The following is a 15,345-nucleotide window of genomic DNA, read 5'->3' as shown; positions in this document are numbered from 1 at the left end:
TTACGTGACTTGACCACAATGTCATCCATGTATGCTTCCACATTCGGACTGATTTGAGTGAGTAGACACTTCTGAATCATCCTCATGAATGTGGCTCCAGCTTTCTTGAGATCGAATGGCATGGTGACATAACAAAAGCACCCGAATGGAGTGATGAAAGTTGTTTTATCTCATCGGGTCCATACAGTTGGATCTGATGGTACCCAGAATAGGCGTCTAGAAAAGACAAACATTCACACCCCGCAGTCGAGTCGACAATCTGGTCGATGCGGGGGAGAGGAAAATGATCTTTTTGGCAGGCCCAATTGATATGCTTGAAGTCAATGCACATTGCGAAGTGAGTCGTCCTTCTTAGGGACCATAACAACATTGGCGAGCCACTCGAGGTGGTAAATCTCTCGGATGAACTCAGCTGCCAGGGGCCGAGCCACTTCCTCACCAATTGCTTTTCTCTTTTGTACGGCGGACCGTCGAAGATGTTCCTTGACTGGTTTTACTTTCGGGTCGACTCGCAAACGATGCTCAGCCAGTCCCCTGGGTACACCCGGCAAGTCAGAAGGTTTCCATGCAAAGATGTCCCAGTTCTCATGGAGGAACTAGATGAGCGCTTCTTCCTATTTGCTGTCGAGTGAGGTTGAGATATGAGTAGGAGCAGCATTAGGATCGGTCGGGTGAATATGAATCGGTTTGGTTTCACCGGACGACTGAAATGCAGAATCTGTGGCAGGCTTCTTGGAGCGCAGCAAATCACTCGGATATGCATTTTTCCGGTATTCTTGCATTTCGACTGCTGCCATTTGTGCATCGGCGATTTTTGAGCCCTTCTGGAAGCACTCTTCTGCCTTCTGCCGATTGCCGGAGATAGTGATCACTCCTTTGGGACCAGGCATTTTCAATTTGAGGTACATGTAACACGGTCGAGCCATGAAACGTGCATAGGCAGGCCTACCCAGAATAGCATGATAAGCACTCTGGAAATCCACTACTTCAAATGTCAACTTTTCGTTGCAGTAATTCTTGGAATCACCGAAAACCACATCAAGGGCGATCTGGCCGAGTGATTCAGCCTTCTTGCCAGGTATAACGCCATGGAAACTCATATTACTTTCGCTGAGCTTGGACATCGGAATCCCCATTCCCTTCAAGGTTTCAGCATAAAGGATATTCAGGCCGCCACCACCATCCATCAGCACTTTAGTCAGTCGAGTGCCTTCAACAACTGGGTCGACCACCAATGCTTGCCTCCCAGGGGTAGCTATATGTGCTAGATGGTCAAACTGGTCGAACGTGATGGCAGTCTGGGACCACTTCAAATAACTTGGTGTTACCGGAGCAACCATGTTCACTTCTCTATTGATAACTTTCAATCGACTCTTGCTCTCAACATCAGCAAAAATCATCAGAGTGGAGTTGACGTTGGGAAAACCATCATCATCCTCTTCCTTATCCTCACCCTTGTCTGACTCTTTTTCCTTCTCATTGGGTTGTTTCTCTCAGAACTACTGGATCAGGAGTCGACACTGTCGAGTGGTGTGTTTGGGATAAATCAGATTACCCTCTTCATCTTTCTTGGTGTGAATGTTACATGGCAGATTCAACACATCATTTCTGTCTTGATATTTCACTTTCTTGGGGTTCCAGGGCCCTTTGGCCTTCCCCTTGAACTTTCCTTGAGCCACAACTAAAGCCTCACTAGGAGCAGCTGGCTCGGCCTTACGCTTTTGTTTCCAATTGGAAGTACCTCCACCGGTGTCCTAGACGACTGTTTTGTGCTTGCCACTCCGGAGTCAGTCTTCTTCTTCTCCATTAGCATACTTGGTGGCAATTTCCATCATCCGAGTCAGGGACATATCTCCTGTCTGACCGAATTTCAGATTCAACTCCCGATACTTAACACCTTCTTTGAAGGCACAAACTGCTTGGTGATCTGACACATTCTCCACTGTATGATGTAACGTGATCCATCTCTAGATATAGTCTCTCAGGGTTTCATTCGGTTTTTGCACACAATGATGTAATTCAGTCAACCCCGCTGGTCGCTTGCAAGTACCTTCAAAAGTCCTAACAAACACTCGGGCGAGTTCTTCCCAACTGAATATACTGACAGGTGCTAACTGGTTCAGCCATGCTCTGGCCGAGCCTTCCAACATCAGAGGAAGGTGCTTCATGGCGACTTCATCATTGCCACCACCAATTTGTACAGCTACTCGATAGTCCTCAAGCCAAGTGTCAGGATTAGACTCACCCGTAAACTTGCTGACTCCAGTCGCCAACCTGAAATTGGGAGGAATCACTTCGGCCCTTGTTGGGGATATTACTGCTGGGCGTAAACCGGCCTATCTGGGCCGGGTCAACTTCATCAGTAGCTCCAAAAGTGATAAAGCCCAAGAAGGCAGATGAGGGCCTAAGGCCCGTAGCCATTTCAAGACTGGTAGCTGTAAACCGGAATTTGTATATAAACTTGTATTGTGAGTTAGGAATAAGGAGAGACCAACCCGGATACGAATATCGACCGGTGTCGGGACTCTGTGAACCGACGGGAGTCACCCGTGTATATAAGGGGACGACCCGGCGGCGGTTCAAGGACAACAGACAACAACTCGAGACATAGGCGAGGCTTGTTTGCTCCCTAGTCATCGAAACCCCATCAATTCCATCACAACTAGACGTAGGCTTTTACCTTCATCGAAGGGGCCGAACTAGTATAAACTCTTTTGCGTCCCTGTGTCCGCTTTAACCCCTTCAAGCTAACCCGTCGCGATGGCTCCACGACTAAGTCCTTTCTCTAGGACATCTGTCGTGACAAAACCACGACAGTTGGCACCCACCGTGGGGCTATCGCACGATGGTTTCCAGTTCTTGGAGGGCCGCTTTGAAGGACTCGAGGGCTACGTTGTAGGCTGGATGACTAAGAGTCGTCACGGCAAGCTCTACATCGACGACGCAGGCTGGAGCCCCGAGGCCGGCTCAATTGAGTACGGGTATCGGGTCCCCTTTGGTAGCATTCACGTTTTCATCGGCAAGATCAGTGAACCGGGCCCTGAGCCGGACATCTGCACCGACCTCGTTGAGACGGCTCAGCGTGCGCGATCCGCACGGGTTAAACCGGCCATGAAGCGTGACTTCGTGGGAGTCATCCATGGAGGAAGTTATGAGGATGGATCGGAATATCGCAGCGATGCCGTCGTTTGTTCCGATGACGAGTCATCGACCGGAGAAACCGAATCTCTTTATCAGCTTCAAGACGGCCAGATTGGGGGCTGTTCCGATGGTGACAATATTCCAGACCCCTCTGATCTTCCCAACCGGGTTGGAATATTCATGACTGGCACACAAGCAGCGCTTCATTCTTCGACCGCTGCGGCAACGACCTCCGGTTCAGCAGCGGCAACGGCTGCTGGGGCAGGAGGCCCTGTGCGCCTGCCGGCTCAGGTTCTATCAGAACTATTTGATGCGTTGGCTATGCTTATGGCGGAGGTCAATCCGCCGGATCAGGACGTTCACAACATGGAGATTGCAAAGGTAAAGGAACAGATCACCCAGGCCAAGGCGGATCTGGCGGCTGAGGACACCAGGTTGGCCGCAGAGCGGGCCGCTTTAGACGCACAGGCCTACAGGCTTATGTTGGACCAGAGCGCGTCGCATGAAGTCATGAGGAGGAAGCACCGATCCCGCTTACCTTCGGTTTTTGAGGCCAGAGACCTTTTCAACACACCAGGACCAAGAGCCGGCAATCCGCTGGAGGGAAACCGGGCAGAAGCCCCTGCGGCCGGTGCACTGGTTCAGCCTCGTCAGATGGACCCGCCTCATCAAAACACCGTTATACCTCAGGCTGCCTTAACACCTTCGGGTCACTACTCCAACCCAATGGACAATCTTGTTGCCGCTGCTGCACGGCTGGAGGCCATTCCAATTGAAGGTAACTCGCCGCAGGCAGTAGAGACGCGACGGGTCAAGGAACTTCTGAGGGCAGCTTTGGCCCAACAGGAAGCGTACTCGTATAGCCGCGACCGGATCCACTCGACCCCCCGTCCAAGCCGGAGCTATAGCAGACATATGGATGAACCAGCAGTGTTGAGTAATGAACGACGTGGGGCACCCCGTGACAACAACCTGGCAGGTGGTGTTGATAACGCTCAGGGAGTGGTGGACCGGGCCCGCGCGCGCAGGGAGGCCGAGTTAACCACACAACATCAGGCTCGGCAGCTCACGCCGGTTCGTCCAACCACCTCAACTGAACCTGGTGTTACTTCTAGTTCTTTGGGGGTGCCTTGCCTTATGCCCACTTTACGCAACGTATGCCTGCCCAAGGATTTCAAAGGCCCGCGCAAGGTACCAAATTACATGGCGGATCAACCTCCAGAGACATGGGTGGAGAGCTATGAGATGGCCATGGAGATGCTTGATGTGGATGACGCGGCGTGTGCGAAATACTTCACCATGATGCTTGAAGGAACGGCCCGTACTTGGTTAAAAAGCTTACCGGCTAATTCTATCAGTTCATGGGCCCAATTACGAGCCCGGATTATCAGCAATTTCAAGGATACCTGTAAACAGCCTATGTCGATAGTGGACTTAGCTGCATGCGTCCAGGAAGAAGGAGAATCAACGACTCATTGGGTGCGCCGGGTTTCACAAGTGTTGCATTCCTCAGACCGCATCAACGCTGACACCGCAGTATTAACCCTAGAAGGCAACTGCCGGTTTGGGCCCCTGAAGCTGAAATTGGGACGGATGAAGCGTCATTGCACTGACATGGGGACCCTCATGGCCGCTTTGGTGAAATATGCTGATTCTGATAGTACCAAGGATCCCGAATCTGATGATGACAAGACAGGGAAAGGGAAGAAGAACAGCAGCTCCAAAAGTCAGCAGCATCACTGGGCAGGCAATGGTGGTGGAGGCAAGCATAAAGCAGATGGTAACATGGACTTTGTGGCTAATACCAACGCACAGGATGATGGCCAGCGACGCAAGGGTAGACCAAAAAATCGTAATGGAGCACCCAACCCTAACCCAAACCGCCTAAACTATCTGCTAAGCCAGCCCTGTCCAAGACATGGGACGAAGGAGGCGCCAGCAAACCACCTTTGGAAGGATTGCTTTATTATGCAGGAGTTCAAGAATTCTAATAATTTCCGGTATGATCACGAATCTGGCGGTGGCTCAGGATCCGGGCCGGGTTACGGTGGAGGAAGTTCCGGTTCAGGATTCAATGGCAATCCGGGCAGACATAATGGTCAAAATAGTCAGAACAACCAGGGTGGTTACAACCAACAGCAGCAACAGTTAGGTTACCAGAGCAACCCAAAGCAGTTGAGCAGTGGGCAGTGCCATGTCTTCACCACTAGCTTGGACAAGCAAGACCGGAAGGTTCAGAGGCGGGCAGTCAACTCTGTTGAACCGGCCATACCCCGTTATCTGCGTTGGTCTGAACAGCCAATCATATGGAGCAGAGAGGATCACCCACCCCAGGTCGATAATCCAGGTCAGTTGGCTCTGGTGGTGGCGCCTCAGGTGGGAGCTTATAAGTTCACCAAGGTGCTCATGGATGGAGGGAGCAGCATTAACATCCTGTACTATGAGACCTTCCGTCGTATGGGACTAACAGATAAGAATCTCAAACCGTCTAATACAGTATTCCATGGTGTAGTGCCTGGCAGATCAGCATATCCCGTTGGTAAGATAGCTCTGGAAGTGGCCTTTGGGGATGATCATGATTCCAGGTCGGAGACTTTAACGTTTGAAGTGGTGAAAATCCAAAGTCCATATCATGCCCTGTTTGGGCGACCGGCCTACGCCAAGTTTATGGCTCGGCCCTGTTATGTGTATTTGCAGCTCAAGATGCCGGGTCACAAGGGGACAATAACGGTTCACGGAAGCCGCAAAATCACTTTGGAATGCGAGGAAGGAGATGCGGCTTATGCAGAGTCGGTTTGTGCCACCGAGGAGTTGAAGTATTATAAAGACAATGTTGATCCGGCGGACATGACTCCGTTGAAGAAGCCAACTACGGAGCATGATCCGGCCCTGAAGTTCAAATCGGCAGCAGAAACTAAGCTTGTTGACTTCATACCTGGTGATTCATCCAAGCAGTTCAGCATCAGTGCCAACTTGGATCCGAAATAGGAAAGCGCACTCATCGAGTTCATCCGTGAGAATCGGGACATTTTTGCATGGAAACCCTCTGACATGCCAGGTGTACCGAGGCAACTCGCTGAGCACACACTTAATGTGGATCCTAAGTATAAATCGGTGAAACAGTTCCTCCGCCGGTTTAACGAAGAAAGACGCAAGGCAATTGGAGAAGAGGTAGCCAGGCTCTTAGCAGCTGGCTTTATTGTTGAAGTTTTTCACCCTGAGTGGCTTGCCAATCCGGTGTTGGTCCTCAAGAAAAACGGCACCTGGCGCATGTGTGTGGATTACACAGATCTTAATAAGGCTTGTCCAGCAGATCCTTTTGCCCTCCCCCGTATTGATCAAATTATTGATGCTACGGCGGGCTGTGAGCGTTGAAGTTTTTTGGATGCGTATTCTGGCTATCATCAGATTAAAATTGCAGTTAAGGACCAGGAGAAGACATCATTTATAACTCCCTTTGGAGCCTTCTGCTATGTGTCTATGCCCTTCGGGCTCAAGAGTGCCCAAGCAACTTACCAACGGTGTGTACAAAATTGTCTTCACAAGCAGATTGGCCGTAATGTACATGCTTACGTGGATGATATCGTGGTTAAGTCCTGGGAGAAGGAGACTCTGATTGATGATTTGAAGGAAACCTTTGATAACCTGAGAACATACAAGATGATGCTTAATCCGGACAAGTGTGTCTTTGGTGTACCGGCGGGCAAGTTATTAGGCTTCTTGGTGTCCAATAGGGGAATTGAGGCTAATCCAGAGAAGATCACAGCAATCACCTCCCTCGCCAAACCGAAGTGCATCAATGATGTTCAGCGCCTGGCAGGCCGGATTGCTATGTTAAGCCGGTTTATTAGTCACCTCGGTGAGAAGGCAATCCCTTTGTATCAGATGTTGAAGAAGACGGATCAGTTTGTCTGGAGTTCTGCTGCTGATGAAGCATTTGAGGACTTAAAACGGCAATTGGCCAATCTGCCTGTGCTCGCTGCTCCCATTGACAAGGAGCCGTTGCTACTATATGTTGCTGCCAATGCTCGGGCGGTCAGCGTGGCTATTGTGGTAGAGCGAAAGGAGGCAGGTAAGGAGCATCCGGTTCAACGTCCGGTCTATTATATCAGTGAGGTGCTCATTGAGTCCAAGCAAAGGTATCCACATTGGCAGAAGCTGGTGTATGGAGTTTTTATGGCAGCTGGAAGCTTAAAAAATACTTCCAAGGGCATCCAATTACGGTGGTCAGTTCTGCTCCTTTGGGAGATATCATCCAGAACCGGGAAGCAACTGGCCGGATTGCAAAGTGGGCTATAGAGCTGGGGTTGTACGGTTTGAAGTATGTGCCTCGGACAGCGGTTAAGTCTCAAGCACTTGTTGATTTCATCAATGATTGGACGGAAATGCAAGCACCTGAAGAAAAGCCGGATCATACGTATTGGACCATCCATTTTGACGGATCCAGGCAATTGGAAGGCTCAGGGGCTGGAGTCGTATTAACTTCCCCATGAGGTGATAAGTTTTGTTATGTTCTCCGCTTAATGTTCCCTTGCACTAACAATGCAGCTGAGTATGAAGCCTTGCTCCATGGTCTCCGGATGGCTAAGGAGATGAATCTAAGTCGAGTTAAGTGCTTCGGTGACTCGGACCTTGTGGCTCAGCAGGTGTCTAGCACTTGGGACTCCAAGGACCCACTCATGGCAGCATATCGTCGTGAGGTGGATATTGTTGCAGGTTATTTCAGAGGCTATCAGGTGGACCACGTGGACCGGCGGAAGAATGAATCGGCGGACGCTTTAAGCCGGCTGGGCTCTCAGCGCAAACCGGTCCCGCCCAATGTTTTTCTGGATGTGCTGCACAACCCGTCGGTCAAGATCCCTGGTGAAGAGGATTTGGCTATTCCTGATCCGGAGGCTCAATTGGTGGCAGCTCTTCATGTTATTCCGGATTGGACGCTTCCTTACCTGGCGTACAAGAACCGGGGCGAGTTGCCAGAGGATGAGATTCTGGCCCGGCAGATAATCCGGCGATCCAAGTCCATGGCTATTATCAACGGCGAGTTGCATCATTGCAGTGTATCAGGAGCTTTTCAACGCTACGTGTCTCCTGAAGAAGGCCGTGAAATTTTGCGTGAGATCCACGAAGGAGATTGTGGTCACCACGCCGGTTCAAAGTCTCTGGTGGCTAAAGCGTTTCGCCATGGCTTCTATTGGTTAACTGCTCATGCTGATGCGGAGGATCTGGTCAGACGATGTGATGGTTGCCAAAGGTTTTCAAGACGTGCTCATGTACCGGCTCAAGAATTGAGAATGATTCCAATTACTTGGCCGTTTGCGACTTGGGGGCTGGATATGGTTGGGCCTTTCAAAAGGTCCAAAGATAAGAAGACCCACCTCCTGGTGGCGGTTGACAAGTTTACAAAGTGGGTGGAGGCAGAACCTGTCAGCAAGTGTGATGCGGCCACGGCGGTTCAATTTATTAAAAAGGTGATTTTCCGGTTTGGCTTTCCACACAGTATCATCACAGATAATGGTACCAATTTGTCCAAAGGAGCTATGAAGGAGTTCTGCGAACGGGAGCACATCCGGCTCGACGTTTCATTAGTGGCACATCCACAGTCCAATGGTCAAGCAGAAAGAGCTAATCAAGAGATCTTGAGAGGCATCAAGCCCCAGCTCATGGTTCCTTTGCAGAGAACGCCGGGCTGTTGGGTAGAAGAATTACCATCTGTGTTATGGAGCATCAATACAACGCCCAACAGATCAACAGGATACACACCGTTCTTCATGGTTTATGGGGCGGAGGCGGTTCTCCCCAGTGATATCCGTCATGATTCACCTCGTGTAACGGCTTATATTGAAGCGGACAACGAGACAGCACGGCAAGATGCTTTGGACTGGTTGGATGAAGAGCGTGATATCGCAGCCGCCCGATCGGCGATTTACCAGCAAGATCTTCGTCGTTATCATAGTCGTCGGGTCAGAACCAGAACCTTTCAGGAGGGAGATTTGGTGCTTCGGCTCATCCAAGATCAGACTGATCTGCATAAGTTATCCCCACCTTGGGAGGGGCCTTTCGTGGTCAGCAAGAATCTGCACAATGGGTCATACTATCTGATCGATATTCGAGAGCATAAGGACTCACGTACATCGGAGGAGGAGACCAACAGGCCGTGGAACATAGCTCATCTTCGGCCTTATTATACCTGAGCCATTGGTTCTACTTATGTACATATTACAATGATGTATATATTAACTATAATAAACCGGAACCTCAGCTAAAAGCGGGGTATCTGTTCTTTTACATCATGTGTGGTTACACTGAGTTATTCTAAAGCGGCTTCCGGTTTACCCCTTGAGTTCGCTTTGCTAAAAGCATCGTGTTATATCACTTGGAGGATTGGTCGTGTCCGAACCAATACCATGCCTCTTGATAGGCGAGAGCCACCAGATCACTTGGGGACTTGGTCATGTCTGAACCAGTCATGCCTCTTGATCGGCCTAAGGCCACAGAATCACTTGGGGGCTTGGTCGAACCCGAACCATGACCATGCCATTTGGTCGGCATAAATGCCACGGTTTCATTTGGGGACCTGGCTGACTAGAACCATAGTTACACCTAACGGGAGCTTGGTCGTGTTTTGGCCATGGTAACACCATTTGATCAGTTTAAATAAACCTTTTTTGGCAAACGGTTTTGTCATTGCTTTTGCTTCACACTTTTCTTTGAAGGGGGGTTTTTTGCTTTTTATTGCGTTTTTTTTAAACCGACAAAGTTTTTTAACCAATCAATTGACGGAACACAGTTCACGTCAATCCGGGGGCTATTTGCCCGGTTTGATCCTTGTTGTTAACATCCTCCTATGGAGTAACACGGTGTTTATTATAATCCGGCATGGTTTACATGGTAAAACCAGCGTTATATATATACAGGAGCTGTTATCTCCTCCAACAGTGTGGGTTTGGAAACTCCGCTTCAAGATTGGCCAAGCCAACTTCATGCTCAACGATGGCAGGTATTACGTATCTCAAAAATTTGATCATATACTTCAAATTTTGTTTTGGATGTTTTGATTTCATATATGCAGACATCATATTCCGCCTGACGGTACAACCGCAGTGGCACTTGACGAATTTTTCATTTCGGAAAGTGTTTTGGAAGGTTCATTACCACAGGAAGAACAAATTAGGCACGAAAGCATATCAACATCAAAGGTATCAGCTAGCCTATTACAAGGCAACATGGTGCCCATAATAATATAATTGTTTTTCACAAAGGAGAGGCAGTTTTCAAACCGGCTTCCGGTTCAAGCTTGGTCACCAGCCTGGCCTGATGGTTGTGGGTCATCCTGCGCCGCTTCAGCCTCCGTTTCTCTACCCAGTGGCTGGAAATCCACAGTTGTCTAGTCGATTCCCATTAACGCTTGAAAAACAGCTTCATCATGGATCAGCAATGACGGGTCAATATCGGGAGCGTAAGTATGCTTACGGATTGGAGGGATCAGATTTTCCGATTCATGGATTGGTGCGGCTATTCGCTTGTTCTGGCTGTCATATTGGGCTTGATAATGAGACAAGTCTGCTTCCTCAGCCAATTGACAAGCTAGAGGACGTACCTCCTGGTTTATTGCTTGCAGATCCGCTTCACCAAATTCTGACCCGTCTTCCTTCAAGCTGGGATAGCCCTGAGCCGCTTCAATAGGATCAAAATCCGGCACCCAGGCTTTTGCCCGGATTAAGGCATCGATTGCACCGGTTCGAGCAGCAGATTTCTTCAGCTCTTCAACCCGGGCAGGAAGCACCGGCAGTTTCATCAGAGTATCTTGAATCAAAGTGGGTGCCAGTTTGTTATGAGATGCGGTACAGATGATCCGTCGGGCACCAGTATACAATTGTTCAACCAATGTATAGGCGGCTTTCAATTTCTTCCGCACATCTGACCCCAAGTGACCAATGTGTGTCCCTGAAATACCATAAAGGGTTAATAAACCGGCGACTCTTTAAGGAGGCAGAGCCAATTCAGAAGACAAAGTGGCTTACCAAAGATAGCAGTAGTCATGGCATGCACGTCCCGCTTTATGCTGGTCAGTTCATCCGCCACTGGTTTTAGTGCAGCCTCGGCATCCTCTGCTCGTTTGATCAAAGCGGACTTTTCAGTGGCCCAATCCACCCGCTTATTCTTGAAGCTCTCCTTAAGCTGTTCCATGGCGCTTAAAGCGCTGGCCAATTCCTCTTTTGCTTTGGAGGTTTCAGCCTGTTCGGTTTTTAGGTTTTCTTCGAGATCGGTGACTTGGTTTTCTTTCGTCTTCAGCTCCTCCTGCATGCATACAGATATATGCTTCAACAACTCGGTATAAGGATTCAAGTACCAATCACATAACAAGTTATGCACTTAGTACTTGGGGGCTAATGCATATTCGATCTTCATCTTTCAATTGCTTACAAAGTCCCAAGATCAATACAAGTATTCAACTTGGCACTTGGGGGCTAATGGCTATTTGCTCGTATATATTCTGATGCGGCAATTTCAATTACTTGAAGTACCGGTTTAACTACGTTAAGTTGAACCGGCCCTTGGGGGCTACATCAGCGAATTACAAAGCATCAAGATTTATATTGGTAAGTCCCGGTTTGAAAGAATATTACAAACCGGCCCTTGGGGGCTAGGAGAATCAGCAAGAATGGAAGCATACAAGCAGGAAGGAGCATATGGAAGTTACCTCATATTTCTCTTTCATCATATTAACCAGACCGGCTTCATAATCATGACTGGTATACAACTGGGTCAGATAGCCGGAATGGACATCTTGGGCGTTCAGAGCAGCATAAGTCGTCAGATCAGTGTTCCACTTGCCTTTGCCAAAGGCAGCAAATCCTTCCTTGGCAGAATGTTTGGATAAAGCGATAGGATTGCTTGGCTCAGTATGGCCAGTGCTAGTAATGACAACCTCATCATCCTGGGTACCGCCGGTTTGCACTGGGCCTGTTGGCTTGTTAGTGGGTTTTGCTGGACTGGTGGAGCTTTCAATCTGGATGGAACCTGTGGGCTGATTGACAGGACCTGAGGCGTCAGTAGGCCTCTCTTCAACAATAAGATCATCGTCCTGCTGCGGTGGATCATTGGGTATATCCTCAGGAATAGCCGCTTCAAGATTGGGTGTCTTGCCTGGTTCAAGAATGACATCTTCTTCGGCCGCTTTGTCCAGGCGGGCCTTCTTGCTTGGCCTAGGTTTGGCCCTGAGGAGAATAACAAAAATCAAATACAGCATATGTTCTAAGGCGATGTACTGCAAACATCACAATAAGTATAGCTTACCCAAGAACCATTTTGAGCGGTGGGAGCTGAGTAGCCGATGACTCGCCAGAAGATGAGTGGGAAGTAACCTGGTAATCGGAGTCAGACGGATTAAGAGGTTGACGAAAGCAGCCCGCTTTAGGACAAGCACTGACAAGCAAATTAGAGACCTCTGAATGGCGTTTCCGAACCGGACTATTCCGTAAACCGACGGAGGTAACTACCTGGCCGCTGTGCCGGGTGGTGCGACGAGCTTCGTGTTGTTGGGTCTTCATAAGAAGTTTAGGATCCAAATAAGCAAGAGGATGAGAAAATTTAACTTTCCGGTTTGCCTGATGGATTTTTTGTGAAGGCAAAGTTTCTGAATCGGAAGAGAGAATAATTACCTCTGCAACATCCGTGTGGCTGGCTTCGGCATCATCCTGACAAATATCATCATCAATAAGACGCATGAAAAATAAACCAAGTGAGTCAAGCTCTACCTCAAAGTCCGGATTATCCACCTCATCATCAGGGGACGGATTAGAAGATGCAGTGGTTCTTTTCCTGTGGGTAGTCTTCTTCACAACTTTAGTCTTTTGCCGTGTTGCTCTTTCCGGTTTGTCTGGTTTTTCTGGTTTCTCCTGCGGCAGTTTTTTGCTCCAAAACGGATCATTGCCCTGATTACACAGACACTGATATTAAACAAAGACCAGATATATCGTTAACAGATTCAGCAAAAGGAAAAATCAAAGTCTTACAGCTGGCGGTTTGTTGGTGGCACAGAAGGGAAGCAGGCCGTTTCTAGCACAGGCGTGTTCCGGTTCATTCAGCATCTTATTCACAGCTTCTGTGACTTCTTCATCAGTGAGCTGGATTTTGGAATATCGCAGTGGGTCATCAACACTGCCAGTATACTCGCACATCAAACCGGAGCGCTGACTAAGGGGCAGTATGCTCCATGATATCCAACAGTGTCGGGTGGTAGGTGCGACATATGCCAACGGGTGGCTTATCATTGTGGGAGCCAGTAAGACATCGCCGGTGCCTGGAAACGGGATGAGGCGAAGACATGCACGCCGGCGAATCTTACCCAGCTTCGGGGCTCTCCGTGGAGATAACACCCCTACTGCTGCTCTGCGGGGTCTCCGCATGATCACTAGATGAACAAGTAGCTACACGATGCTCCTTGAGCTGTTCGGTGAGAGGAGGAAGAAGGGCACGGCTCGCTCTCTTCTCCTCCCTATGTGGTGTCTAAGACTAGCAGGGATCAACCCTTTTGCATGGGCGTCCGGGGGGTTTATTTAGGCCTACCCCCCGATGGTACAATGGTAATCCGGCTGGGCGTGGGGCCCAGCCGTCTGTGTCTACACTCGCCGGCTTCTGCGCTGGCTGCCGGGGCCCGCCGGCTGGTGGGTCCCGCCGGCTGCCGGCTCCTTGGTCGACAGGCAGGCCCCACTGTCCAGGGCCCGGTCGGGGGCTGGTTACTGTTGCCCAATCCTGGTGACGAGGGCTTCGCCGAGGTGGGCGTGGCTACAGTGCCGCCATCCAGCGGGTGATCCCTGTAGCCTCACCGCGTCTTGTCTCCTTAATGAGGCGTCTCCTTTGAGGGAGGTGGCAAGCCGGCTATGGAGAGCCGGCTTTGTCTTGGGCCGACTGGGGAGGCCTGGCCGCCTTCAGGTGTCTCTCTGCCCGAAGGGGCCCACCGCCCGTGGGCCGCACTGGCAGCCCGTCGTGGATGACATCAGGGTCAACGTGGCAACAGTGCCGCGCCGGACGGGTCATGGCCACCCGTACGGCGCACTGTGCCAGCCGTGCTCTGGGATTCGGGGGTGGCGGGCTTTACTGTAGCCACGCCCCGTCACATTGCCGTTATGAGGACGCAGACTTCAAGGGTGCGATCTTGATCGCTTTGTGGGAGCCGGCCTCTAGGAGTCGGCATTCTCGCGGCCGGCTTCTTGGAGCCGGCCCTCCCACGGCTTTCTTCATGAGGGCTGAAGTCGGGCCGCCTTCCGATAGTCGGCCAGGGGGACAGCCGGCAAGGGGAAGGCGGCCCCGCATCTTGGATTCTTGAGGGCCGGATCGGCTCATAATTTTTTCAGAAGGGCCAGGGGTGCTGGCTAGGCTACCCGTGGTCATTTACTCCGACAGTAGTCCCCGAAGCTGATCGAGCCTCGAGGCTGACAAAGGGACGAGAAGCTAGGTCAGCTTCCTATCCCGAGGGGCCGGCTTTGCTTGTGCGCGCCGTCTTTGGAAAGCTCCGTTTCTCGTAGGCGGGAACGTGGGTTGCCCTGCGAGCTGACCGCGCGCCATTCCGCGGGCCACGTGGCAAGGAAATCCTGCCAACGCACGCGCGCGACGGGACGCCGCCGCAGGCCCGGGCCCGCCACTCGTAGGCCTCGGCCCGAGCGCGGATCTTCTGCGGCCCACATGGACCGCTCGCCTTCCCGCAGCGGTTTTATTATGCCACCAGGGCACAATAATCGCGGGACGTGGGGGAGTGGGCGCAGTTGATCCCCACGTTCCCCCACGCCACGCCTCCTCGGCTCCGCCGCGCGGGTCTATAAGTAGGAGGAGGAGGGGGAGCGGCAAAGGCTCGCACGCTCTCCCTCACTCCGCCCATTCTCGCCCTCCTTCTTCTTCTCTTCGCCGCCGCAGCAACCCATTGCCGCGCCGTTCCGCCGTCGGGCCTCTCGGTTCCTTTGGTCCTGCCGTAGCGGGGTCGCGCGTGTCACCGCCGTCGCTTCGTCTTGCTCCTCGCCGCATTGCTCCCATGGCGCTGTCGAGCTCGTGGGATGGCTCCAACGTCCACGAGGACCACATCGAGTTCCTCCGCTAGACGCGGCGCCTGCCGGGCAAGAACTTCGTGCGGGTTCGTCGGGCGCCGGAGAGGGAGATCTCGCCGGCGCCGGAGGAGGGCGAGCGGGTGATCTTCCGCTCGCACTTCCT

This window comes from Triticum urartu, chromosome 5A, assembly GCF_056163025.1.
Source record: "Triticum urartu cultivar PI428250 chromosome 5A, HENAU_Tu73, whole genome shotgun sequence".
In the NCBI taxonomy this organism is placed as follows: domain Eukaryota; kingdom Viridiplantae; phylum Streptophyta; class Magnoliopsida; order Poales; family Poaceae; genus Triticum; species Triticum urartu.
The sequence above is the reverse complement of the archived record's forward strand: the minus strand, read 5'-3'. Positions refer to the sequence as shown.